General features: G+C 47.2%; 1 protein-coding gene and 1 long non-coding RNA gene across 2 annotated transcripts in view; one reads left to right on the forward strand and one right to left on the reverse strand.

The window, feature by feature from the left end:
- Positions 1 to 5,958: 5,958 nt before the first annotated feature.
- LOC134934862 (uncharacterized) lies at positions 5,959 to 7,056 on the reverse strand. Its single transcript, XR_010179829.1, has 2 exons — positions 6,784 to 7,056; positions 5,959 to 6,495 (listed from the first exon to the last, which is right to left on the reverse strand). It is a non-coding gene; the product is annotated as an uncharacterized LOC134934862 (long non-coding RNA).
- A 1,811-nt stretch (positions 7,057 to 8,867) lies between these two features.
- The window catches only part of S1PR2 (sphingosine-1-phosphate receptor 2), a 64,740-nt gene continuing 46,433 nt past the window's right edge, over positions 8,868 to 27,174 (forward strand). Inside the window, exon 1 of the mRNA XM_063931479.1 lies at positions 8,868 to 9,454. The gene's annotated coding sequence lies outside the window, so the exon portion shown is untranslated. The remainder of the gene's footprint in view (positions 9,455 to 27,174) is intronic.

A 27,174-nucleotide genomic window follows, 5' to 3' on the forward strand; every position in this document is an offset into this window, starting at 1 on the left:
AGTTGCAGCCACCAGAGGAGTGAAATCCTGGCTTTCGGTGACAGACGTATCCTCTGGTGCATATGTAGGTGAGATCCTGACCACTGGTCCAAGAGATCCAGTTGAAAGGATCGAGCATGAAACCTTCCGTACTGCAGAGCCTCATAGGAGGCAACCATCTTCCCCAGAAGGTGGATGCACTGATGAACGGATACCCGGGCAGGCTTCAAGACATCCCGGACCATGGTCTGAATCACCGTTTTCTCCACCGGTAGAAACACCCTCTGCACCTCCGTGTCGAGGATCATCCTCAGGAAAGACAGCCTCCTTGTTGGCTCCAGATGAGACTTTGGAAGGTTCAGGATCCAACCGTGCTCCTTGAGCAGATGTGTCGTGAGAGCAATGGATCTTAACAACTTCTCCCTGGACTATGCCTTGATCAGCAGATCGTCCAGATATGGAATTATGTTCACCCCCTGCTTGCGGAGGAGAACCATCATCTCTGCCATCACCTTGGTGAAGACCCTCTGTGCTGTGGAGAGACCGAACGGCAGTGCCTGAAACGGATAGTGATCGTCTAACAGTGCAAACCTGAGATAAGCCTGATGCGGCGACCAAATGGGAATGTGGAGGTACGCATCCTTGATGTCCAGGGACACCAGGAACTCCCCCTCCGTCAGTCCTGAGATAACTGCTCTCCGAGACTCCATTTTGAATTTGAAGTCCCTGAGATAAGGGTTCAAAGATTTTAAGTTCAGAATTGGACTGACTGAACCATCCGGCTTCGGAACCACAAAAAGGTTCGACTAGTAACCTTTGTTCAACTGATGAGGTGGAACTTGGACAATGACCTTGGACACTATAAATTTGTGAACTGAAAAATTAGGTATTCCTTCCTGAGTGGACTGTGCTGGACCCTGAGGTTATGAACCCACATGTGGAAGGTGCTTTGTTTGGGACTGCCTCAAACTCCGCTGCAGAACAAATACGCCACACTATTACGTCCAACCTTGCAGCACTGGTACAATAGTGTTTAAGAATCAGCACAACATGTTTGGTGAATTACATTTTTTTTATTTTGTATTCCACCTTTGATCTTTGGTTTCAATATTTATGATTTTCCAAAAAAAAAACCACATTGCCAGCAACTGTGTATATATGGAGAAACAATGTAGAAAACACTGAAAACATGGTCTACTGTTACGCACAAGTGGGAATGTTATGCATAGATTTGCAATCAAGTTTTGAGTGGCATAAAAGATAAAAAAAAAACACTGGTAGGCTTGTAGATACAACACCATAAACCACAGTGTCCCTGCAGTATATTATTACTGTGTAAAAAAAAAAAAAAGTGCTTTAATGTAGACACTATACAAAACAGAACATAGAAAAAAAATTAAAGAATGCACAAACAGTTGTGCATAAACACTGACCACACTGTGGTTATTTAACAACAAATAACAACAATAAGAAATTCACTGTGTTTCACGGCAAATTGCGCAATACAGTAAACTCTGTGCTTTGCGCGCTAGATGGTGCAGTATTTGGGGCATAGTATGGGCCAGGATTAAATGATGAAAAACCCTGCTCAGGGTATTGTGAGTTGTGGTGTTGGATTGGTGCTCTTGAGGTATTGCTCATACGCTCATAGAACGCCATGTTCATTTGGTGCATTTCCCTGTGCCGGTCATACTGCTCTCTACTCATGCGTTCCTGCATTGTCATGACTTGGGAAAGAAATGCATCATGCATTTGGCGTTCTGCCTCTAGAAACCTGTCGAGCCTTGCATCCTCCTGTGCGGACATTGTAGCGTCCATCTCTCGGAGTTGGTCGACCATGACATTTGACATGGCTTTAGCCACTTGCTCCGCTTTGCTCAGTTTCTTCCTTCTAGGCGGTACAGTGTAAACTGTGAAGAGAAGAAATACAAAATGAGCGTATATAAAAATAGCAGCGTTAGCAAACATGTGTTTGTGGCATTAATCCACCTACACACTAGCTACTCTGCAACATTGAACTATTTATAAAAATGCAAAGCCCCCCTGGGTGGGGGCAAAAATTGCAAAGCGTGCCACCGTGCCAGCAGCGTGATGAGCGCAGTGATCCTGCAATGGGCTCATTTGCGCTCGCCACGCTGCTGCCACACTGGCCACTCATACTACACACATAACCGGATGATTAACAATTGTAGATTTGTGCTATGAGTGTTAATTTCTAAACATGTACTTACTGTTTTTCTGTAAAGTTAGGGTGACGGTGACGGCACTTTGTACAGTCCCACTGTCACTGGTCTGAGCATCCACGACGTCTTTAATGGTTGCAGTTATGCTGTCGTCGTTTCTGGATGTGTTTATGGACGGCTGGGAGGATGTGTCGCTGTCCTCAGGTGTGTCGTCAATTAACAACGGTGATGACGGACAGACGTCACTGCTTGTCTGTGTCTCTTCTGGAGTGCCTTCTGTAGCAGTGTACTGTGAACTGGAAGACAGACTCACCGGACTGCATATAGCTGTGTTTCCAAAGATATTGGCACAGATGTCATAGTACTGCCAGTAGATACGGCCAACACCGCTCTTTTTCCTGTTGTTGTCATGCACCTTCAGAAACTGCTTTTTAAGAGTTTTCATTTTGTTTAACACTTGCTGCTGTGTGCGGATGATTTCCCTGGCTTCCAGCATCTTGGAGATGTTTTTATAAATCACTGCATCTTTAACTGTGCCTGTGATCTGCCTCATTATTTCCTCCTCTCCCCTAATGCTCAGCAACTCTCTAACCTCCTGGTCTGTCCAGGTCGCCATGCTGCCTTCCTCACACGCATCCAGGATGCTCCCCTGGGCTCTGAAAGATGACATAATCTTTTCTGAGCCCATGAAAGCTCCAATCGGAGGCCTTTTAACAGTCCCGGGTAGTGAATCCCGGGACGGGCCCTTTCACACTACCCAGCTTCCCGGGACGGTCCCGGATTCAACCCTGGTCGAGACCTGGGTTGAAATCCCGGGATGCTCGACCCGGGAAATTGTCCCTGTACCCTTTCACACTGACAAAAAACCCGGGATGATGCGCGTTCACGTGCAATATCCCGGGATTTTCATGCGAGTGTAAAAGGGGTATAAGTGACACAGTCTTTACACAGCCTCCCCTCCCTTCTACAACCCCCTGGTACCGTACAGATAGTTGGAGGTGATCTGGAGGGACTGCTCTTCCACTGACAGCGTGTCTGCAGGCAGGAAAATGGTGCTGAACACTGCTGGGTCCGCTCTGAGGAGAAGCTCCGCCCCCTTAATGGCGCTGTCTTCCCGCTCTTCCAAGATTATATTAGCCTGAGGATTTTGTGCTGGCTGAGATCCGCGGACCCCCACAGGCTTTCTGGTCAGTGTAGGGTTAAGGCGCCGGCTCAGGGCTCCCCTCACAGCGCCACACCAAGTACCGCTGAGCCCCCGGAGTGCAGTTAGTACTGCGCTACTACCCTGTAGCCGCCATCTTCACACGGCCCCCCCGCTTGCTAGGGGGGTCGGTGACTCACTCGCCACACTTCAGCACTGTAAGCGGGTGGCGGCATGCTGCTGGGGTGAGCGTTTCCACAGCGGAGACAGTGGCTCAGACCCCGCAGAGCGGACACTGCTCCCCCCCCCTCAGTCCCTCGATGCAGGGAGGCTGTTGCCAGCAGCCTCCCTGTAAAATAACAAACTGTAAAATAAACTTTTCTAAAAAAAAATAACAAACTCTAAAATAAACTTTTCTAAAGAAGCTCTGTAGAGCTCCCCTAGCTGTGACCGGCTCCTCCGGGCACATTTTCTAAACTGAGTCTGGTAGGAGGGGCATAGAGGGAGGAGCCAGCCCACACTGTTAAACTCTTAAAGTGCCAATGGCTCCTGGTGGACCCGTCTATACCCCATGGTACTAATATGGACCCCAGCATCCTCTAGGATGTAAGAGAAATATAATTGCAAGGTCCAAGTGAGAGATAATGATCACAGACACATATCCTGCACCAGGGGTGAAGCAGCTGCAACCAATACACCACATCACTCTTCTACTTTAGGTACACTTGCCCACCTTTCTAAATTCAAGCAGTTGTAAACGTGACATGATACATCAGACTCTACTTATGAAGCGACTCTGATGCAAACTAACTACAGGTGTGCAGTAAAACAGAGCACAATTTAAATGCACCACTTACATCCAACTCTACATCAGGTCATATATGAGGTAATAAGAGGAAGTATAGGGAGCAATATAAAGAGTTGTAGGAAGAGCCTATAGTAGCTCCTAACATTAGTAAACTAAGAAACAGGGGGCGTGGCTACATCATAGTGGGCGTGGCCCCATCACTAAAAGGGTATGCTTAGCACAGTGGTGGCCAACGCGTGGCTCTTGAGCCACATGTGGCTCTTTCTTCATTCAAATGTGGCTCCCAACACTCAAAGTCACGTGACCACAAGAGATCTGTAAACCGCTGCACTCCAGCCAGACATGCAGCAGCACTACGTAGACTGAGAACTGAGGGAGCCAAATACACATGGGGGAGCTGGCTGGAGTGACACAGGCGGGTGCTGGCTGGAGTGACACATGGGGGAACTGAAGTGTATTATGTGAATCTGGCTTTTCAATATATTTTATGCGGATCTGGCCTTTTCACTTATTTTATGTTGGATCTGGCTTTTTCAATGTATTTTATACCAGGGGCGTGGCCTAGCAGGCACAAGGTCACACCCCATTTTTGCAAGTGCGCCTTCGGCTCGAAGTCGGCTCTTTGATGTACCTAACAAGATTTCTTAGCTCTTTGTCTCTGACTGGTTGGCCACCCCTGGCTTAGCACTTCTGATGTGGTGAGCGCCCTCCCCTCCTACAAAAACATTCATTAATTCATTGTCACATGCATAGGAGGCACCTGCCTACGCTGTGCTCAGCAGGGGAAATTCCTCCCATGCAACTTCCTGAAAATTGCAAGACAAATGGGGGTTGTTTCATCAAAATTGGAGCGTTACAAAGTATGGGTTGTACAGAGTAGAAGAAAAGAGTACTGTGGACAGGGTTATAAAGTACGGCATAATAAATACAGCTAAATATGGGATGTTATATGGAATAATTGCAACAGTAAAAGGCATTTAAAATACTGTAAAGGCCAGTACTCACTGGCAGATGTGGGGAGAGATGTGTGCTGAGCGAACCGCGGGTGAAGTGAGCGACCCGCTAGATTGGCCTGCCTAGCACCAGCCGTGAAAGAGTTACATTAATGCCGTGGTACAGCCAAGGCCAGCCACAGGCACAAGTCCTTGATATCAGTTTGTCTTGTTTTAGTACCTGTTAAAAATTAAGCTCCAGATTGCTCTCTATTAAATTAGTGACTGCTGGAATCACTGGCTGATGCTATCAATAGATAAGCCAGGCCACTAGAAGCAGTCTCTGTAGTGCATAAACCATGCTGCAGAGTCATCAGTAATCAGCCAATTAATTTAACTGTGACATAAAGGTGCCAAAGTTATCCATAGCGCCGGACAGGGGACCTGATTCAGAAAGGGTTGCAAGTTCTGCTAAGTAGCAGAATTTGCAATCCTTTGGATCGCATGCTGGCGGCCGCCCATCACAGGGCAAGGCCGCCCAGAACGCTATCAGCTGTCTCCTCCCCTTGACCACGGAGCGTGATCACAAAAAAGGAGGTAGCCTCTGGTTGGCGAAGCCTGGCTGCGCCCACAGGAGGCCCGCTTCAATTTTTCTGATCGCAGCCGCCTCGATCACGCTCCCGTCACGCCCCTTTATCGTTCCGTACCCACCTGGGAAACGTAGCATTGCCGCCACACCCCCTACACACACCTGCGCCCCGCGAACGCCTCTGCCTGATTGACAGGCAGCGCCCACATCCTCTGCTAGTTTTTGCTGTTGGATCGCGTATTTCGATCCAACCTGAATTAGGCCCAGAGCACACATAAAACTGACATAAAAAGTATACAAAATAAACGCAAAAGGGTGGCCTGGAACACTGTTTTCATTTTTATTTCGAGATGGTCAAACTTTATTTACAATTTTACGCAACAGGAAAATTCCCCAGATTTCCTAGTGTTTCACACGGAGTAAAATCATCCCAACAGACACGCCAATTCGGAAACATATGTTATTATTCAATTCATCACTTATGTGAGGCTATTTTGTGGTAAATTACTGCAGTTAATACCCTGGAACAGTTCAACTTAATGTGAGTTATATTGCATAGCTTACTCTGGAGAGGCTTGGTCCAGGACTGCGCGCACCCACATTACACCATTGCTGGCAGAGATGACAATAGACTTCCTTTGTGGCTGTAATGCTTCTATGAATGATCCCAGTTCCGCTGTTCCTCTTCATAAAGAATCGGGGCCATGTTTACAGACGCCTTAGGACATTGCTAGAAATTATACCCTACAAACGTTATTGTCACATGGGGCTGTTCCTTCATCCTGTGCCACAGATTTATTTATTTTGATGGGCCTTTGTATTTCTTCCTAGCTATGTTTTTGTTCATCTGTCTCCTTAGGGGTCTATAAAAGGAAAAGTGAATTGTTACTTATCACTTATGGGCCCTACACACTAATCGTTGGTGCCCCGTCGCTTATGCATGCAGGCCAATATGGACGAGATTGTCCATATTAGCGTGCAGTGCTATGGAGTCAGGTGACGGGGGAGTGAAGGAACTTCACTCCTCCCGCCGCTGGGTCACCCGTTGGCTGTATCCGCCGTCGGGCAGCTCGACGGCGGATCGGTATGTGTGTAGAGCCCAGTTCGACGCGATATAGAGTTTTGGTAAGTAGCAATTCATGTACAATCACCTTTCCGGCGATGTGATCCAGTATTCTGGGCTCCAGCGATGCAGTCTTCACCAGCGCTCACCTCCGCGAAGCCAACAGGTCCCTTCTGCACATGTGCTGCTGGTTGAGCTTCCAGGAGGCTTCAGGGAGAACAGGAGGCTGAGCTAGCGCTGGGTGCCGCACAGAGAGCAGGAAAGCACTGAGCTTCCCTGCCATTTCCACGCCAAAGTTCAAACAATGCCATCCTGAGATGGTGAATCTGAAATTTATGGATAAGTGGAAAGCAAAAGTATGGTGATGTGATTCAAGCACGGAGGGGTGGTGCCGCTGTAGAAGTCAGGAACCCTCTCTGTAAATAGCCCAAAGCAGAGAAAAGCTCTGTTTTCCGTAAAACAGGACTTTCCTCTGCTTTATGACTAGACCCCTTAATCTCTAGTAAGTGTATTGTCTAACTTTACGACTGAACTATGGGTTTTTTTTGCAGTGAGTTCTATATATTATTTTATACTCTTATATGTTATCATATTGGCAGCTGTTTACCTCTTGCCCTTGGATACAACATAAATTGGCTCTGCGCATAAGGCAGAACCATGTCGTATCCAAGGGCCATGCTAATAAACTCTGCTTAGATGATCTAAAAACATAGGTGAAAAACAGAGATTGAAGACAGAAAGGTTGCAGGGTTAATTTAAAGCTGCAGATGTGTGAAAACAAACCATTAAAGGGGTCTAAAGACAAAAAAAACAACTATAATTGGTTAACAAACACCGATTACAAAAATTAAATGCTAAATCTGAAATCAAAGCATAAATATATAAATTGGTGGCCCTAGGCAGGATTATGTACAGTGACTACTACAGGACTACAATGTATTATTATTATTAGATGCCCAGGCTCTACAATGACCAGTGATGTCACTGAGATATAGGTTACGGATTCTAGAGTGGGTGAAAGCCCGACAGTCGGCATGCCCACTAACAGGGCCTATTCTCACTCCTGGGTATTCACGACACCCATACTGCCCTGCTGGCAATGTGGAGTCCGGGATCTAGGGGTCGGTATGGTGACCTCCGGGACCCCAAACATCAATCTACCAGCACCAACCCATTCTAATAAGCAGTCATTGAAGCAGAATATGCAATCACGCAGTAATGATAATACTGTGAACTTAAACCTACTGTATTATTATTATTATTATTATCTACTAAGTGGCAATCTCTTCTACTGATCTCAAAATACATGAGTACTGTATAGAAACTAAACTGCAAACAAAAACCGCACTGATTATTTCTGATAACATGAGTTAGCAATACACATTATGTTTAACAAACATGAATCTACAGTGGGTTTCCCCAGGCATTAGCAGAGCTGTTATGAATAGGGATCATTTTAGGTAACTGATATGATACGTCAGCCTTGTAAAAGCATCACAGATAGACAGACAGAGTGATAGATAGATAGATAGATAGATAGATAGATAGATAGATAGATAGATAGATAGATAGATAGATAGATAGATAGATAGATAAAATGACATAAAACAAACTTACCATAATAAAAGTTACCAGTGACTATGGAAGAGTTTCTACCTGGCTTAGGTATCTTGTAACCATTAATTACAGTGTGACTACAAATCCCAGCATATCATACCAACCAAGTGCAGCTAAGGCATGCATGGACTTGTAGTTCCACTACACTCAGCTGATGAACCATAACTGCTTTGTTTAATGTAGAGGGGACAACACCTTTCATCATGTTATTGCCGGGACAAGTTCCTGTCACACAGCACTGACCCTTTATCCTCTAGACAAGTCGCTGTCAGCAGGTCACCAAGTTGTGGCTGAGCTAAACCTGACACTGACCAGATCTATGCGCACTGCAAGTTTTCCTTCCCCAAACTATACCTCGGGTCAGGAAAACTTGCTTGCAACAGATCCCAAAAAAAAGCAGTCTGCCCCTCCCCCCATCATAGCAGCTGCGTTGAAATTGCAGTTTCCATAATTAGTTAGATAGCAAAGAATAGTGACTGTGTCTACAAAGGGGGAGGCTGCAGAGTCTGCAGGAGAAGGAGGTGGAGACAGAGAGGGGGAGTCAGGGCTGAGTTCTCTCTGTCCTCCTCCTCTCTATGTCCAATGCTGAGCACCAAAAAGGACACTTTGGTCACATCTCACCGCCTGGTGTTGTTTTTTTATTTCACTTTTCCCACTATCCACCCTTTTTCTCTTCCTAAACTCTGCCCCTCCTTGGTCTCCCACAGAAGGTCCCAGAGCCAAAGGCAGAGGAAAACATCTGGATTTTGTTTTCCAAGAAGAGGGGGGAAGGAGTGAGAAAGCAAGAGAGAGAGAAAGAGAGAGAGAGGGAGAGAATTATGGGTGTAGTGAGCACACCCCAAAAACCCCCCACTCTGGCAGGTTGGCAGTGGGAGAGGGAAGGCTGACAAGTCTCTAAGATGCTGGCTTGGAGCAGAGGACACAGAGTACAGCTCAGGAAAGGAGCAGACCTGTCTGGACCCCCTGTAGTTACAGGTCTCTTCCCAGGATTATGTGCTCGGGGTGAAGGACCTCTGTGGAGGAGACTCTGCTGTGGAATTTGCATGTGCTGACTGTTGTTTGGGTGCTGGGTGCGCACAGAGAAGGATAGCCCCCCCAAACCCACCCCATCATCTGCTGGATGTAGGCAGCAAGCGACTAAGGTAAGGACAGGATATCTGCAGGTATAATTCTGTACTATACCTTAGTTCTTTTTATCTCTCTCTCTCTCTCTCTCTCTCTCTCTCTCTCTCTCTCTCTCTCTCATATAAAGATATAAATATATAGATAGATAGATATTGCTAATGTGTTTCCATAGTTAAAGATACATTAAAACAACTCTGTGCTGGAGGCGCATCCAAAGTCCCGAAACTTGGGATACAAGAAGCGAATGTACAGTGCTGCCCATTGTCTGAGTTACTGCTGCTCTCGGTGGCTAGCCTGTTGTGGGATCACAATACCCAGCATGCTCTGCCTGCCATGCTGCGACTTGTAGTTCCTCATCAGCTGGAGAGCCACAGTTAGCCTGGCCCAGGTTCCAGGGTAAGAGTGAGGTGAGCGCTGCAGAACGGGAGCGGGTGGCTCATTAGGAAGAGCCGAGGTGCCAGGTTGGTAAAGGTTCTGCCTGCAGGAATGGGTATATGCTGTGATATATTGGATAAAGGAGGGTTAGGGGGGGGAGATGTACTAAGCTTCGAAAAGTAATAAAGTGGAGAGTGAAAAAGTAACAGCCAATCAGCTCCTAACTGCCATGTTACAGGCTGGGTTTGAAAAATGACAGTTGGGAGCTGATTGGCTGGCACCTTATCACTCTCCACTTTATCACTCTTTAAGTTCTAGAAGTACATCTGTCACTGGGAGATAGCATACAGAGATGTGCCCGCATGGCTGACTGCACCTGGGATTCCCCAGCTGTGGTGCAGACAGAGGAGGGCAGGCAGACAGCAGGAATGAAGGTGTGTACACAACAGGTGAGGGCTGGAGAGAAGGGGGTGTCTGTGGTTTCATGTGCTGTGAGATTGAAGGGGATATACATTAGCTATAGAGCAGGGATGCATCCATATTTACATCCTAGGTCCTGGGTTATATAGAACAATAACTGAGAGATTACATTTTGGTATAAGCTAGGTGGACAGGAGAGAAAAGGTTGAGTCAATGTGTGGAATAAATTATAACATGAAAGAGAAAAACATGTCATAACTGTTATGTAACGAGAACCAAGACAAACACCCTGTGCCTATTTCCAGGTGAGCGCCACCTTTCTTAGCCAAGATGCTTACCTGTTTTGTAATGTCTGATAAACTGTGCACAATACTAAACAAATATGCAGGCTCATTTACTAACCACAGGAGTGTAAAGCCATACCACAAATCCTCCGTTGTGATGTCAGGCGTCTGCTTTTGTGCAGTTGCCCTGTGTTTTACGGATAGGTATCCAGATTGGCTGGCCAAGATAGCCGCATCGGCAGGTGCATAACAGTTTGCACCGTGTGATGCAGTGGTTTGGGAGCCTTTCTTGGTTTTGCACTGAAATGCAGCAACTAGTATTAATTTTGTAGAATGGGATTATTTGATAAAATAAGGGTTGGGCGCACGGCCGTTTCCTTCCTGCAAAAGCACTTGAAATTTTCGCCACCTCATGAGTCCCAGGGATTGGGCCTCGGTCATGTACTTATAAATACTTGCATCCTTTTCAAACCTCCACTGCAGGAGACTCTGGGTGGGGTGTCCAAGTGTAGGGGCACAGAAAGGCAGAGCAATCCTGGCTGTAATTCATGCCATTTGCGAAATGCGTCAGCAGGTCTCCAGCCTAGCCACTTCACTGCAGAAGCTGGTTGGATGGATCCAGTAGGGCAGTTTGGGAGAAATCCATTACATTTGTGAGACAGGTATGTACTTATAATGGGAGGTACTTCACACTTTTAAGTTGTACCTCTATAAGACAACATGTTTCTAAATGTTCTGAGAAAATGTAATAAAAAATTTCAAACAACAAATGTGACAAGTAATAAATACAGTCACGATGTCACCTCACAGTTTAAGTTGGTGGTCCTCAAGTGTTATTAGGTTGGACTTTTATGAGACTTTTTTTTTTTTACTTGCATTCACAAACCTGGAAAACTTAGAGCAGGTTGACTTTATGAGAGAGTTTCCGAAAATCTGAAGTAGGTATGTATTTTGAGTTTATGTGAAGGTCTGAGGACAGGTTGGAGTACCTGCGTACATAAGAAGCATTGAGGGTCTGCAGATTGCAGTTTGTGACTGACTCAGGGATATATGGTGTAATATCAGGAGTAGAACACTGCACTGGGCCGTTTCTGGATGTTTTTTGCTATGGGGCCCAGAAGAGACCTTTGCTTCACATATTACAGTTGGTGGCCACGCCCCCATTAGTGGCAGATACATAGGGTAGCAGGCGGAGTTATAGGGAAGGATATATAGAATAATAGGAGGAGTTATGCGGGCTGATTCAATTGTTTTGGGTGTCTAACGATCCCATCTAAACAGGACTTTTTAGATGCCCAAACAATTGTCACTATTCAATTGTGTTTGGGCGCCCATGCACACCGCGCATGTCACGCCCAAACAGACCATTTTTAGTCACATAAAACGGCTAAGCCCGTCTAAACTACCTGCTTTGGGCATCCAAACTCCCGTTTGGATGGCCAAAGTGCCTAGTTCCCACAATTTTTTTCTTGCACCTAAGGAGGTTGCAAGAATAAAATATCAGCCCAGTGGCTACTGGGCGCCTAAACGGAGCAACAATTGTAAAACAATTGAATCGGCCCCATAGAGAGAGATTATATGGAGTAATAGGAGGAGTTATAGGGAGAGATTATATGGAGTAATAGGAGGAGATATAGGGGGACATGTACTAAGCAGTGATAAAAGTGGAGAAGTTACCTATGGAAACCAATCAGCTGCTCTGTATATGTTTATAGTATGCAAATTCTAAATGTTACATCGATGCTGATTGGTTGCCATGGGCAACTTCTTCATTGGCTCACTTCTCCACTTTTACCACTGCTTACAGTGCTTAGTACATGTCCCCCATAGTCTGGGTACACACCTAAAGATTTATCTGTCCAGTCTGTCTGTTGGGAACACAAATCTGGTAATGTATGGGAGCAAATGACAATCAAAAGTTTCCTCCCAAAGCTAATGCTGGAAAACTGACAAAAACGATTGTTCGGTTAAATTTGTTAAATCAAACTGATTTCATCAATTTGTATGAACGACCATTTTTGTCCATTTTCCAGTGTTTGGGAGCAAATGGTCGATTGCCATTTGCTCTCATCTATTACCAAATTTTAATTCCAACCAGCCAGGTCTAGCAGATGATCTGCAAGATAATTGTATAGCGTATGCCCAGCTTTAAAGACTGTTTTGTTACTCCTGTGGTTTAAGTTTTCCCACAAGCCAAAAGAATTTTGATGGGTTCTTTCTAGCTGAAACTTGTTCCGATCTAACAATATCTTTGTGAAATTTCACATTGTGGTAAATGGTAGATTTGCCTCTAGTAATATGAATCAGGAATTAATGAATTAATAGAACACCGTGGTGTGGGTGGGGAGGGGGGCAGAGACAAGGCTTCAGCACAGTGAAGTTCAGATAATTTAGTTTAGTACAATTTTTATTTAAGGTTTTGTATGTTATAATAATTTATTTATATAGCTCCACCGTGCATTGGCATTTCTATAATGGGTGCGCAGGACTCCGAAAAAATGTTGCGGCGGCCATTTTTCGGAGTCCTGCGCATGCACTGTAGACTCTTGCACTGTGCCAGAGTCTACAGCGCTCAGAGCGCTAGCAGCGGCGCGACGGCTCCGGGAGAGGAGGGGGCTTACACACGGAGTCTGCACACGGGTCCCCTCCTCTCTAGAGACGCCCTTGCCACCATGTTACGCAACACTTTACAAAGCATATTTCATCACAAACTGTAGATGGTCTGTCAGAGTGGAGGTCTAGCTTAAGCCGTGTACACCCGGCGCAATGTGCTGTTAGCCCGACACTGACTATACGATGGGCATAGTCAATGTTGGGCTACCTGCACAGTCTATTTTTTCTTGTGATGCCGATCCCGCGGGACCGCGCATCGGCATCACAAGCTGTGTACACACGGTACAATATGCACTAACTTTCCTTACGATTTTGACTACATAGGCAAAATCGTAATGAAAGTTAAGTGCATATCGCACCGTGTGTACACACTATTAGAGATAGAGAAGCTGGGCAGGGAGAGGGTGTTGCCGTGAATGTGAGGGCACTCATGGTACCATCACCTCCTGCAGAGGGAGAGGTTATCTATCTGTAGGTGAGATACCCACTGGTGCAAGCAAACTTTTTTTGCCAGTTACGGGGATGGCATCCAGTGGCTTTAATGACCCCATAGTGACATCCGCTTGCACCTGTGGTCTTTTGGCCACTGCCTGGTCATCGTTCAAGTATCTCGCAGGGTGAAATAGATGATCCACCTTTTGCAAGCAAGGAACCATTTCTCCTACTGTAATTTCAGTGGGTTCCAATGTCTAGGTCGACAGTCAATAGGTCAAACCTATATGGTTAACATGGTATTAGGTCAATATGGTCAAAAGGTCGACAGGTAAAAGGCAGACAGTGTTTAATGTCTACATGGTCAAAAGGTAGACATGTCAATGGTCGACACAAAAATGATCATCACCCTTTTATTTAAAATGTTTTTCCAACTGTTGCTTGTTCTACTATCCACATGGACTACAAGTGGGAATAGTAACCTGCGGCGAGAGCAGCAGTAGTGGAGCGAGCCACCTTGCCTGGAGCCCATGAGGGTACACGTTACCACTTATTGTGATTAAATATGGCTAAACATACAAAACATACATTTTTGTGTCAACCATTTACATGTCAACATTTTGACCCTGTCGACATAATGCATGTTGAGTATCGACCATATGGGGTCGACCTAATGACTATCTAGTCAGTTTAGATCTTCTATACCTTACCCAATTTCAGTAATCTTCCTCCGCAAAATCTACTTTTATTTATGAGCTGCTCTGCAAAACTAGGAACAATGGTGCACCCTCTTCTCACTTTGTAGTGGACTCTGGGCAAAGAAAAAAGAAAGTAACTTTGTACCTGGACAAACCAAGCTGCATTGCAGGAGATGTAAATGCATTTCGTTCTTTCTTTGTATGCATGGCAAATACTGGCTGCTTTGGCATGGATCACTATATTATAGATTTGACTTTGGTCACGCCCCTCACAAATCCTAATCTCTGCACATATTAAATCTGCTCCCCCCCACAGTGCAACATGGTTTTACCAAGGGGCCTGATTCAGGTCTGGTTGCACGGTGGGGAATCACGCAATGTACTAATGTTCGGCAAATGGTATCCTGCGACCTCAGACGCAGTACGGCTGCAGACGTCAGTTGATTGACAGTCTGCAGCCATTGGGGGAGGGGGCGGCAAAGGTCTCTGTTTCACAAAGTGGAGGCGTGTCATCTCCATTTTGTTTGAGTGCCGAGGACAGGGTCTCTATCGACGTAGATTTCCTAACCTCAGCGATGCAATGCTGCTTCCTCAGATTCATGCATGCAGCAGGCGTCCTGTGCTGGTAATCCAGTGCTGTGTCCTGCGTGCATGCAGGAGGCGTCACGTGCTGGCATTCCAGTGCTGCGTTCTGTGTGCATGCAGGAGGCGTCTACTTATATCGGACAGCCCTGCTGCATTACCACATCTTAACATTGCTGCTGCTTCCACGTTTCTCTCCACATTCAACTCAGAATCAGCTTCTGTTTGTGTGAGTTTCTCTTTTTCCCGCCTTCTCCCATTGGTCAGTCAAGGCTAGCTCCGGAAACCAATGTGGGAAATCAAGGGTCACTTGTCCATATTGAGGCGCACCGTGAAACCAAAAAAGCACTTTGCACTGTGTCTATAAAGAGCGTCCTCTGGGGGTCATTCCGAGTTGATCGTAGCTGTGCTAAATTTAGCACAGCTACGATCATCTTCCCTGACATGCGGGGGGACGCCCAGCACAGGGCTAGTCCGCCCCGCATGTCAGTGCCCCCCCCCCCCCCCCCCCCCCCCGCCGCACAAATAAAAAGTGCAGCGATGCTTTTGTATTTCAGGAGTAACTCCCGGCCAGCGCAGCGCAGTGAGACGTCACGCAGCCGCCGCAGCCCCCCCCCCCCCAACGGTCCGGCACATGCGCGGTTCCGACCCGATCGCTGCGACAAACTGCAGCGAGCGATCGGGTCGGAATGACCCCCTATAAACCAAAACAACCAGAACCAGCTCAAATTGTCACTTATTAGTTACACTCCGATCACGTCCCTGCAGGGACTAATCTGTTCCATCCTTCATACTCATTAATACAATAACAGATACAAATATGAACTTGAAATAAAAGTGAAAGTAAATGTGCGTGTATTGTGTTTCTCTTTATCTCAAGTTTTATATATTTAACTTTGTATTTGATATTGGCCTCATACAAGTTGTGTTTTATCCAGACGTAGTTACCACCCCCGTTCCATCCAGTCTTCTGCCAATTCCTGTCAGGCACAGACTGTAACTTGTTCCATCATGACAATTCACAGCTCATTCCCCCCAGACACTGTGTGCTGCTGCCTGTTTTATAGACATAATTTGCCGCCTATATCATTTAGTCTGCTGCTTTATTTAATCTATTGCCTATAACATCTAAAGTCTGCTGCCGTTTCTATCCAGGCTGCCTGTGCTGTCCAGTCTGCTTCTCATTCTATTCAAACACTTTGCTGCCAGACTGGTTCCAGCAAAGTCCCATCCAAAACGTGTTGCCAGCTTTATCTGAATACAGGCTACACTAAATACTCTCCTGCCCATTCTGCCTCAATGCTGCCTGTTCTTTGCTCTGCATGGACATAGGGGGTCATTCCGAGTTGATCGCTAGCTGCTTTCGTTCGCGGCGCAGCGATCAGGCAAAAAAAACGGCACGCGCGTCGTACTATTATAACCGATGATGTAGTTTCACACAAGGTCTAGCGAAGCTTTTCAGTCGCACTGCTGGCCGCAGAGTGATTGACAGGAAGGGGGCGTTTTCTTGGTGTCAACTGACCGTTTTCAGGGAGTGTTCGAAAAAACGCAGGCTTGACAGGAAAAACGCAGGCGTGGCTGGGCGAACGCAGGGCGTGTTCGTGATGTCAAAACAGGATCTGAATAGTCTGAAGTGATCGCAAGCGCTGAGTAGGTCTGAAGCTACTCTGAAACTGCACAAAATTATTTTGGAGCCGCTCTGCGATCCTTTCGTTCGCACTTCTGCTAAGCTGAAATACACTCCCAGTGGGAGGCGGCATAGCGTTTGCACGGCTGTTAAAAACTGCTAGCGAGCGAACAACTCGGAATGACCACCATAGGACCTTATTCAGTAAGGATTGCAAATTCTGCTTTTTAGCAGAATTTGCAATTCCTTGAATCGCATGCTGGGGGCCGCCCATCGCAGGGCAATTCCACCCAGCTTGCAGCCCACTGCCCACCCTCTGTGATCACGCTGAGATTGCAATCGCACCACAATTTCAGCACGATCGCCACCATTTTTTTGTTTGGAGTAGCTGCGTGTGACGACACACAGCCGCCCCAAAACCGCCGATACCACGCCTTCTGTTTCTGCTGCCATGCCCCGTTTACCCTGCGCCACCCCCACAACGGACTGCCGCCCAACCCGCGAACGCCTCTGCCTGTCAATCAGGCCCTTGAGACCCCCCTTGAAACCATTTGAGACAAAGACTTCCTACCCCTTATCTTCTTACCTTTCCATCCTCTGCCTTCTTACTCTTCCACGCCCTGCCTTCTTACCCTTCCAGCCCCTGGCAGCTTACCCGTCCACCTCCTGTCTTCTAACCCTTCAACCCCCTTCCTTCTTACCCTTCTACCCCCTGCCTTCTTACCCTTCCACCCGCTGCCTTCTTACCCTTCCACCCGCTGCCTTCTTACCCTTCTACCCCCTGCCTTCTTACCCTTCCACCCGCTGCCTTCTTACCCTTCCACCCGCTGCCTTCTTACCCTTCTACCCCCTGCCTTCTTACCCTTCCACCCGCTGCCTTCTTACCCTTCCACCCGCTGCCTTCTTACCCTTCTACCCCCAGCCTTCTTACCCTTCCACCCGCTGCCTTCTTACCCTTCCACCCGCTGCCTTCTTACCCTTCTACCCCCTGCCTTCTTACCCTTCTACCCCCTGCCTTCTTACCCTTCCACCCCCTGCCTTCTTACCCTTCTACCCCCTGACTTCTTACCCTTCCACCCCCTGCCTTCTTACCCTTCCACCCGCTGCCTTCTTACCCTTCCACCCGCTGCCTTCTTACCCTTCTACCCCCTGCCTTCTTACCCTTCCACCCGCTGCCTTCTTACCCTTCCACCCACTGCCTTCTTACCCTTCTACCCCCTGCCTTCTTACCCTTCCACCCCCTGCCTTCTTACCCTTCTACCCCCTGACTTCTTACCCTTCCACCCCCTGCCTTCTTACCCTTCCACCCCCTGCCTTCTTCTAACCCTTCAACCCCCTTCCTTCTTACCCTTCTACCCCCTGACTTCTTACCCTTCCACCCCCTGCCTTCTTACCCTTCCAGTGTCTTGCTGCTTACACTTCCACCCAGAGGAGGATTTACCACAAGGCAACCAAGGCGGCTACTTAGGGCCCTGTAGGTCTCAGGGGGCCCTGTGGGACCCAGGGGGGCTGGGCGATAAGACTGTATAGTGGGCATTTCCTATGGACCACAACCTCCAACGAAAATATCCAAGCAGTGGGCTGGTTGAATACTGGTGGCAGGCTGGCAGATATGAGACCGAGTTGGGTGCCAGGTCCAGCACACCCCCGTGTCTCCAGTCCTGTAGTACTGTGTGCGTGACCTGTCATGACACACAGAGAGAGGAGCTGAGACCGCACAGAGAAAACATGAGCTCTTCCAGTGCACTTTATTACAGTATTTTTGTTAATTTTGTATAACATTCATCTACTTCATATTCCAGTCAGGTAGGGGGTGCGGTACAATGTATAACATCCGCCTGCTACAATCAGGTCGGGGGGGGGGGATACACTGACTGATGATACTGTATATCAATATGTTATTATACTCTGTTTTAAGTAATACTGTGATGGGGGCCTGCCTACTACAATCAGTGGGGCACTGATATAATCAATACAGTCATAATGACTGAGGAGGGTAATGATGGGTGTTATAAAATGCTGATATCAAATGTAGTCAGTGAGTGTACGTGGTGCAATCAGTGAAGGGGGAAAGTATTATACTGTAGTAGAATATAAGGAAGAAAAACAACAAACCATTTAAGAGCCAAATATCAGGAATGAAAATATACAGATATGAGGGAGGGGTGGGGGCCCAAATTGATATCTTGCTTAGGGCCGGCCCCATGAGGTATAAATCCACCTCTGCTTCCACCCCCTGCCTTCTTACCCTTCCAGCCCCTGGCTGCCTACCCTTCCACCCCCTGCCTTCTTACCCTTCCACCCCCTGCCTTCTTACCCTTCCAGCCCCTGGCTGCTTATCCTTCCACCCCCTGCCTTCTTACCCTTCCACCCCCTGCCTTCTTACCCTTCCACCCCCTGCCTTCTTACCCTTCCAGCCCCTGGCTGCTTATCCTTCCACCCCCTGCCTTCTTGCCCTTCCAGCCCCTGGCTGCCTACCCTTTCACCCCCTGCCTTCTTACCCTTCCAGCCCCTGGCTGCTTACCCTTCCACCCCCTGCCTTCTTGCCCTTCCAGCCCCTGGATGCCTACCCTTCCACCCCATTGCCTTCTTACCCTTCCAGCCCCTGGCTGCTTACCCTTCCACCCCCTGCCTTCTTACCCTTCCAGCCCCTGGCTGCTTACCCTTCCACCCCCTGCCTTTTTACCCTTCCAGTCCCTTGCTGCTTACCCTTCCACCCCCTGCCTTCTTACCCTTCCAGTCCCTGGCAGTTTTTCCTTCCATTCCTAGCTGCTTACCCTTCCACCCTCTGGCTTCTTACCCTTACATCTCTTGGGTTCATTCCATTACCACCACTGGCCTCTTGACCTTGCTTCACTGGCTCCTGCTTTTACCCTGGCTTCTCAACTTTATCCCCCAGCTATTTACCATTTCCCTCCTGGCTACTCATCTTGCCGTCTCCTGGCTTCTTACCCTTCCAGCCCCTGCTCCTTACTCTCGTAGATAACATAAGGGTTAAAATTAAGATGTGACCTCTCAGCCTCTATGTCTCATCTCCTGCGCCTGCATAATATTTCAGGACAGATGTTCTCCATCAGAGGATACACACAAAGGTTCTGGAGCCATTCTCACACACCAGCTATTACAGGCTTAACCCTCTCCAGGCTTCATGGAGTTAAAGACCCAGCAGTGGCCCCTGGAGAGAACAATGAGTCCAGGAGGACAGCTCAGTGCCAGTCCAGACTCTGGTGGTGAGAGAATACATTTCCATTTGTTTCCGTTAGTAACACCACCCTAATAGGAGGGCCACAAGATTCAATCTCACAGCCAGTTATTTTATTCCAGGAGATCATTATCAGGACTTATGTTCTAACATTTTGAAGAGATATGGAGCCTTCGCATATTGCCATTTTCCGGGTCAGTGCGCACGCGCAGGGCCCGTTCTGCACGTGCACGGACCAGCCAATGCGTTCACATCGCATTGATGCAAATTCTTCTGCCTGATTGACAGACAGGCGTTCGCGAGGTGGCAACATAGCGTTATAGGGGCAGCAACGTGACCTTGCGGGGATGTGGTCGCGGAAACAGAGGAGGGTTTGGGGAAAATGGCGACGGTCGACTCCCTTTGCCAGGCTTTGCGGGCAGGGGGGCTTCTCTTATTCAGCTATGCGATTGCAGTTGAATTGCGATCACATCACTGTCGGCCATTTGCATGCTAGGCGGCCTTGTCCTGTGTGGGGCAGCCCCCAGCAACTGAATAAGGTCCATGATTAAGGGGGAAAAAAAATATTGCAGCATCGCTGACTGATGCTGAGATTACATGCTATATAGCCGTGATGTGTATGTCCCTCTGTAACGCATATTATGTGTTTTGTGTGTGATTGTTTATAGTAGAGCTACATATAGATATACATTTTGCTGTATGGTAGATTGCAGAGTTCATTCTGATTACTCTGATTAGCAGTGCTTGGTACTATAGAGTGTGCACCTGCATTATATTTTCTCTTTCTGTGTATAGCTATATTCATGTATTATGTGCTATAATTAGTGTTATTGACTCCTTGACTCATTCTATAGCACTGTGGGGAAGGTCAATTAAATCTTGGAGAGATTAAGTGGAGAGAGATAAAGTACCAATCAGTCTGCATCTCTCATGCTACAGGCTGTGCTAGAAAAATAACACAAGCTTATTGGCTCCTATGAGGATTACTCCGCTTTATCTTCCCCTATATCTCACACTTCTCCCCGAAGTGTAACTCTGCACAGATACGTTTTATAAATTGCCCCAGGGCGGAGTATATGACATGTCAGGAACACAAACCAGTGACACGAGGATCTGTCATGTCACAGCCCAGACATGCAGCACTATTTACCCACTCAGTAGTAAAGTCCCTAAATCAACGTTTCACATGTAAAAAAAATAAAAAATACTAATTCATTTCTTTAGCACCTCTTAATGCCCATACCCAGCAGACTTTATATATATCCCATAATCCATAACTAATGCTAAACATGCACTGTGATCCTGTGCCAGCCCCAGCTCACCCTAGACACATACTGGGCCTGATTTAGAGTTGTACGCTAATGCAATTGCAAGTGTGATTTTCTAGTCTACGGAGCTGCTGATGCTTCTGGACGGAAATGTAAAGAGACGCCCACCGGAGCCATCACAAACTAATTCACAATTGGGTACACATTCGCAGCCTGCATGCGAAAACATCGGCATAGTGTACAACTCCGAATCAGGCCCAATATGTACACATGAGTATACACAACTGGAAGACTTATCCCAGATACAGCCTCCGCTGTGTACAACTGTCTCACAGTCTGAGTTGTCAGCGGTATAGTTATACACATATGGGGTCTGATACAAAGCGAGCACTATGACAGATGGCATATTGGGGCAGATGTATTAATCCTGGAGAAGTGATAAAGCAGTGATAAGTGCAAGGTGATAATCGCACCAGACAATCAGCTCCAGTATGTAAATTGAGAGTTTGGAGCTGATTGGCTGGTGCGTCTTCACCTTCCACTTATCACTGCTTTATCACTTCTCCCGGCTTAATACATCTGCCCCAGTGTGGCTTGTGTGACCTTGCACTGCCTACTGTTTGTGTGTGCGACACAGGGATTGTTTCTGCTGTATAAGAGGTTTTTGTAGCTTAATTGCTGCCTAGTAGCAAATGCGCTTGTTGCCCATAAAATAGATGGTTTGCAGCATGGGCTTAAGGGACATGTAGGTGTCTGCAGTTTGTGCCTGGCATACACCTGATGTCTGTGTTACGGTTGCCCACCAGACCACATCTCAAGCTCCGCGTATGGGCAGAGATACGCTGATTTTACCTGCACTGTTTAAGTGATTTACCACAGTTTTGTAAGAACGCTGCATCAGTTCCATTGTAACAATACACACACATGAATGGTGCTGGCTTTACAGGTATGCAATACGCTGCACCCATAGGAACAATTGTTGGCGTGGTACCCGCCCTTCGCTCCTGGGCATTATTGAGGGAAGCCGTTCTGGCGTTTGAAGCTGATAACAGCGAATGCTGAGAGCGTCTCATACAAGACATAACCAGTTACAGTACACGTGCCGGGCAGGATTTTTTTATTGCCCTTAAAAAAAGAGGAATTGAACATTTCCTATTTGTCAATGGCTCACGATATGTCACCTTGAAATGGTTGCGGTCGGAAAGTTGACAGATGTATTCTGGTCTGGCGGCACTTGTACTGTCAGGAAGACACATTTCTTAAATGTACAAGCTGCAATATCAAGCTATTGTCCAGGCAAAGTACAACAGTGTCCCCCAAACCAAGCCCGCCAATAAGCTGATGGAAATGAATGTGATCATTATTGTTCACGTTGGTAATAAGGTCAGATAATGGGGGTAATTCCAAGTTGATCGCAGCAGGATTTTTGATAGCAATTGGGCAAAACCATGTGCACTGCAGGGGAGGCAGATATAACATGTGCAGAGAGAGAGTTAGATTTGGGTGGGGTGTGTTCAATCTGCAATCTAAATAAAGCAGCCAGTATTTACTCTGCACAGAAACAAAATATGGCACCCAAATCTAACTCTTTCTGCACATTATATCTGCTTCCCCTGCAGTGCACATGGTTTTGCCCAATTGCTATCAAAAATCCTGCTGCGATCAACTTGGAATTACCCCCAATGTCTGTGTGCCATTGTCTTCTGACCAGGCTATCGGTGATTAGAGAAGTGGCCATACTGGACACCAACGTCTTCAGTGTGGCTTACATACAGTATATAGGAGTGTACTACGTTATGCCGGCATCGGGTAGAGCGCAATTGAGCCCCTTGCAGGATCGCTGCGGGAACGGTGGCGCGCCACGCTATTTATTCCCCCTCCAGGGGTGTCGTGGACCCCCCAAGAGGGAGAATAGCATACCCTCCAACATTTTACACAGAAAAATCGGTACAAATCCGAAAAAGGGGCGTGGTCGCGTGTAAAGGGGGCGTGGCCACGCCCCTTTTCCTATACTTTCAATGGAAGTTTGGAGAGGCAAAAATCGGTACAGACCATGAAAAAAAGGTACTGTACCTATTAAAAAGGTACAGTTGGAGGGTATGGAATAGTTGTCGGTATGCTGAGCGCCGGGATCCTGACAGCCATCATATCAAATGCCTCCCATATACAGGAAACCCCAGGGTGAAGTGTCCAGAATCTCTGTCATTCAAGGTTCCCCAAAATAAATGATGTCTTTGGCTCTGATCTCCATGCCAGCGTTACCATAGTCACAGACGGGTGTAGCATAAAAGGCAATATCAGAATGTCAACATGAACTGGAGAAAAGGTTAAAAAAAAGGGGCAGACTAGATGGACCAAGTGGTTCTTATGTTCCGTCACAGTTTATGTTTCTATGAAGACCTATCAAATGTTGACACTGACAGTATATCGCCCTTTCCAGAATGTGGATATTGTGAATATTGACAGCATGTTGAGGTTGTTGTTTACTGTAGATTGACATGCTGACCCTAACCACGACATATTCTAAACATTTAACCGTGGCCTTAATATGAGATGCATGAGGAGTGGGGATAAGGAGGCTTCCACAATATGAATCAGGTGCTGGGTTGGGGATGTAACGCGGCACAGAAAGTGTGGTGACATTATGGAAGAGAGAATTAAAAGCTGGGTCTGATTCTACTGTAATTAGGGGGACATTTACTAAGCAGTGATAAGAGTGGAGAAGTGAGCCAGTGGAGAAGTGGCCCCATCAACCAATCAGCTGCTCTGTATAATTTTATAGTATGCAAATTATAGATGTTACTTCAGTGCTGATTGGTTGCCACGGGCAACTTCTCCACTGGCTCACTTCTCCGCTCTTATCACTGCTTAGTAAATGTCCCCATAGTACCAAGAAGAGCTGAGGAGATGTAGTTATGTGACCGGCGGTCAGGAGACTGCCAGTCACAATACCGTCGGCTACATCCCGCATCCATGTAAATCCCGGCAATCGGCATGCTGACTAGCAGAGACTATGGCCCTCATTCAGAGATGATCGTAGCTGTGCTAAATTTAGCACAGCTACGATCATTCACACTGACTTGTGGGGGGACGCCCAGCACAGGGGTAGTCCGCCCCCCCCCCCCCCCCCTCCCCGCAGCAGTGCAAAGGCATTGCACATCGGCGATGCCTTTGCACTTCAAGAGTAGCTCCCGACCAACGCAGCTTTAGCGTGCTGGCCAGGAGCTACTTGTCGCTTCCCGACCCGCAGCGGCTGTGTATGACGTCACGCAGCCGCTGTGGGCCGCTCCCTGCACGGTCTGGCCACGCCTGCATTGGCCGGACCGCGCCCACGAAACGGCAGCCAAATGCCGCCGTTCCGCCCCCTCCCGCCCAGCGACCGCCTCTGCCTGTCAATCAGGCAGAGGTGATCGCAGCCCAGCTACAGCCTTTGGCCGTCTGGCATGCGCCGGCGCATGCCCAGTGGGCACCCGTTCGCTCGGCTGCGATAAAAAGCAGCGAGCGAACTTGTCAGAATGACCCCCTATGCCCACTACCTGGTAAGGGACACCAAGTATCATGTAAATGATTAATTGACCACCACCCCCCAACATCATCTCTACCTAACACCCATTACTGAATTATTATTACTAGCAAAGTAAACTACAATCTAAAAATAAAACAAAACAAAACAAAAAAGTAAAATAAAAACCTAAAACACCATTTATAGGACATAAAATAAATTTGAGGCTGCCTTTGACTGTGCAAAACTCCCTTCATTATATTCTGCCATTGCGCTAAAAATGTTTACGTGTCAGCTTCTGCGTCTGTTAGTCTGGTATTATACAGTATGTAACTATACTGCTCGGTCGCAAAGCATCGTGGGAGGCGTTATGTAATATTTTACGCCAGTCTCTGTATTTCTCAGCTTGTGTTCTGTCCCTTGCCGGCAGTGGAAGGGTTACATGAGGGTAGACAGCCCTGTACAGATAAGACAGCTGCATGACAGGAAGTAATAGAGTGCTGAGGGATGAGGGGGAAACACCATACATGCGGGTTACGTGTGTGTGCACACTGGCCTGCATCTAATCACGTATCACATGTAGCAGTACTTTACACTTGAACATGTTGTACTACTATAAGACGTGTGATGACGGTGTGAGCATTAGGGAAATTACAAGAGTTTGTGCCGTGTGATACTGAGCGTGGCTGTGGTGGTTCCGGTATGAATGGTCGACCATGTTATGGTCGACAGTCATTAGGTCGACCACTATTGGTCGACATTGACATGGTCGACATGGACACATGGTCGACACATGAAAATGGTCGACATATGGAAAGGTCGACATGAGTTTTTTAACTTTTTTGGGTGTCGTTTTTTGCGTAAAGTGACTGGGAACCCCAATTAGTGCACCGCGTCCCCTTGCATGGCTCGCTTCGCTCGCCATGCTTCGGGCATGGTGCCTTCGCTCCGCTACCGCTTCGCTCGGCACACTTTACCGTTCCAATCGTAATCCATGTGGATCGTAAAGTATGGAAAAGTTCCCCAAAATAAAAAAAAGTTAAAAAACTCATGTCGACCTTTTCATGTGTCGACCTTTTCATGTGTCGACCATTTTCATGTGTCGACCATGTGTCCATGTCGACCATGTCAATGTTGACCAATAGTGGTCGACCTAATGACTGTCGACCATGTGAACGGATACCGGCTGTGGTATAGGGGTTAGCCATCACTGAATGGACATGCTGGAAATGCCAGTACAGAGCCTGGGCATAAGTGCTTCATGCCATTCTGGTGAGTGTGGTGGGGGTAGGCCTGGTCAGTGTGCCTGTATTGGATAATAAGGAGGCTACAGATATGGGAGGGCTGGAAGTGTCTGGGATGGGTACAGGTTGGATCTATAGTAGGACATGTACAATCACTGCTATGATGACCACGCATGATGCTGCCATATCAGGACATTGGCTTTTAGTGATACCTCAGGTAAACCCAGTGCTCGCTAATAATCTAGATAATAATTGCAGGGACTTCTGCACAGTAATTATCCTCGTGCATTGCCTCCTGTAGTGAATCACAAAGCCCTGCGTGACTGTAACATTCAGCATAGTAGTCCCATGACTTCTTTTGTTTCTGGTGGTAAAGTGTAGTTTTTGGGACTTTGTGTCCACATGTCCTGTATAGATCCCCGCTGGCTCCATGTGTGTGACTGTGAAAGCAATCTGAAGTCTATGTTTGCACTGAGCCTGAGTGTCTGCGATGCTAGGAGTTATGGTCTGGGAAGGAGACTGCTCTGTGCATGTGGAGAGTGAAGTAGATGTATAAAAATAATCATGCTGGGCATTCCATATAACGTCTGAGGCAGACTCTCCTCGGCTGTATACCTAATTCCAAGCAGTATGAAGCACACTGTCGTTGTTTGACTGTTCCAGATGGAAGTAGTATGATCTTCTGCATAAAGAAAAACTACATATCACTTCCACTGAAGCTGGAGACTATACTGGGGAGAGATAGGACTTTAGTCAGCAGGAGCACTGATAGAGATCATAGTACTAATATAATATGGGAGAGAGGGGTAACATGGTACAAATGATGTGCTTAGTTTATAGATTTCTGGCATATATTATAGGAACCCGGCCTTCAGGGTACATAGGTATATGCAGTGTCGGTAAAGACTAGTCAAATCATGGTGTTCTTACAGGTGTGGGAAGCCTTTACTGCAGGCCTCAAATTAGAAGCCAGGTCCAACAGTTTGTAGACACCAATTGTGTGAATTGAAATCTGGGAGATGCTCATTATTTTTAGGGATGGAGGTGTTGACATCAGCAGGTCATAGAGCCTACCAAACCTGTGCTCCCACAGCGCAATGCCAGCCTGGGTCCATGCACAACAAGATTAGCCTGGGCTCCCAAGGAGCAAGACCATCCTAGGCTCCCATGGAGCAATACCATCCTAGGCTCCCATGGAGCAATACCATCCTAGGCTCCCATGGAGCAATACCATCCTAGGCTCCCATGGAGCAAGACCATCCTAGGCTCCCATGGAGCAAGACCATCCTAGGCTCCCATGGAGCAATACCATCCTAGGCTCCCATGGAGCAATACCATCCTAGGCTCCCATGGAGCAATACCATCCTAGGCTTCCATGAAATAACAACTGCCTGTACTCTCGCAGAGAATTGTCAAACATTGTCCCACATAGCAACAAGCACCTCAGCCCCCACAAAACATAAGATTGGCTACAACAGAACAACATCTGC

Source organism: Pseudophryne corroboree, chromosome 6 (genome assembly GCF_028390025.1).
Source record: "Pseudophryne corroboree isolate aPseCor3 chromosome 6, aPseCor3.hap2, whole genome shotgun sequence".
Lineage (NCBI taxonomy): Eukaryota > Metazoa > Chordata > Amphibia > Anura > Myobatrachidae > Pseudophryne > Pseudophryne corroboree.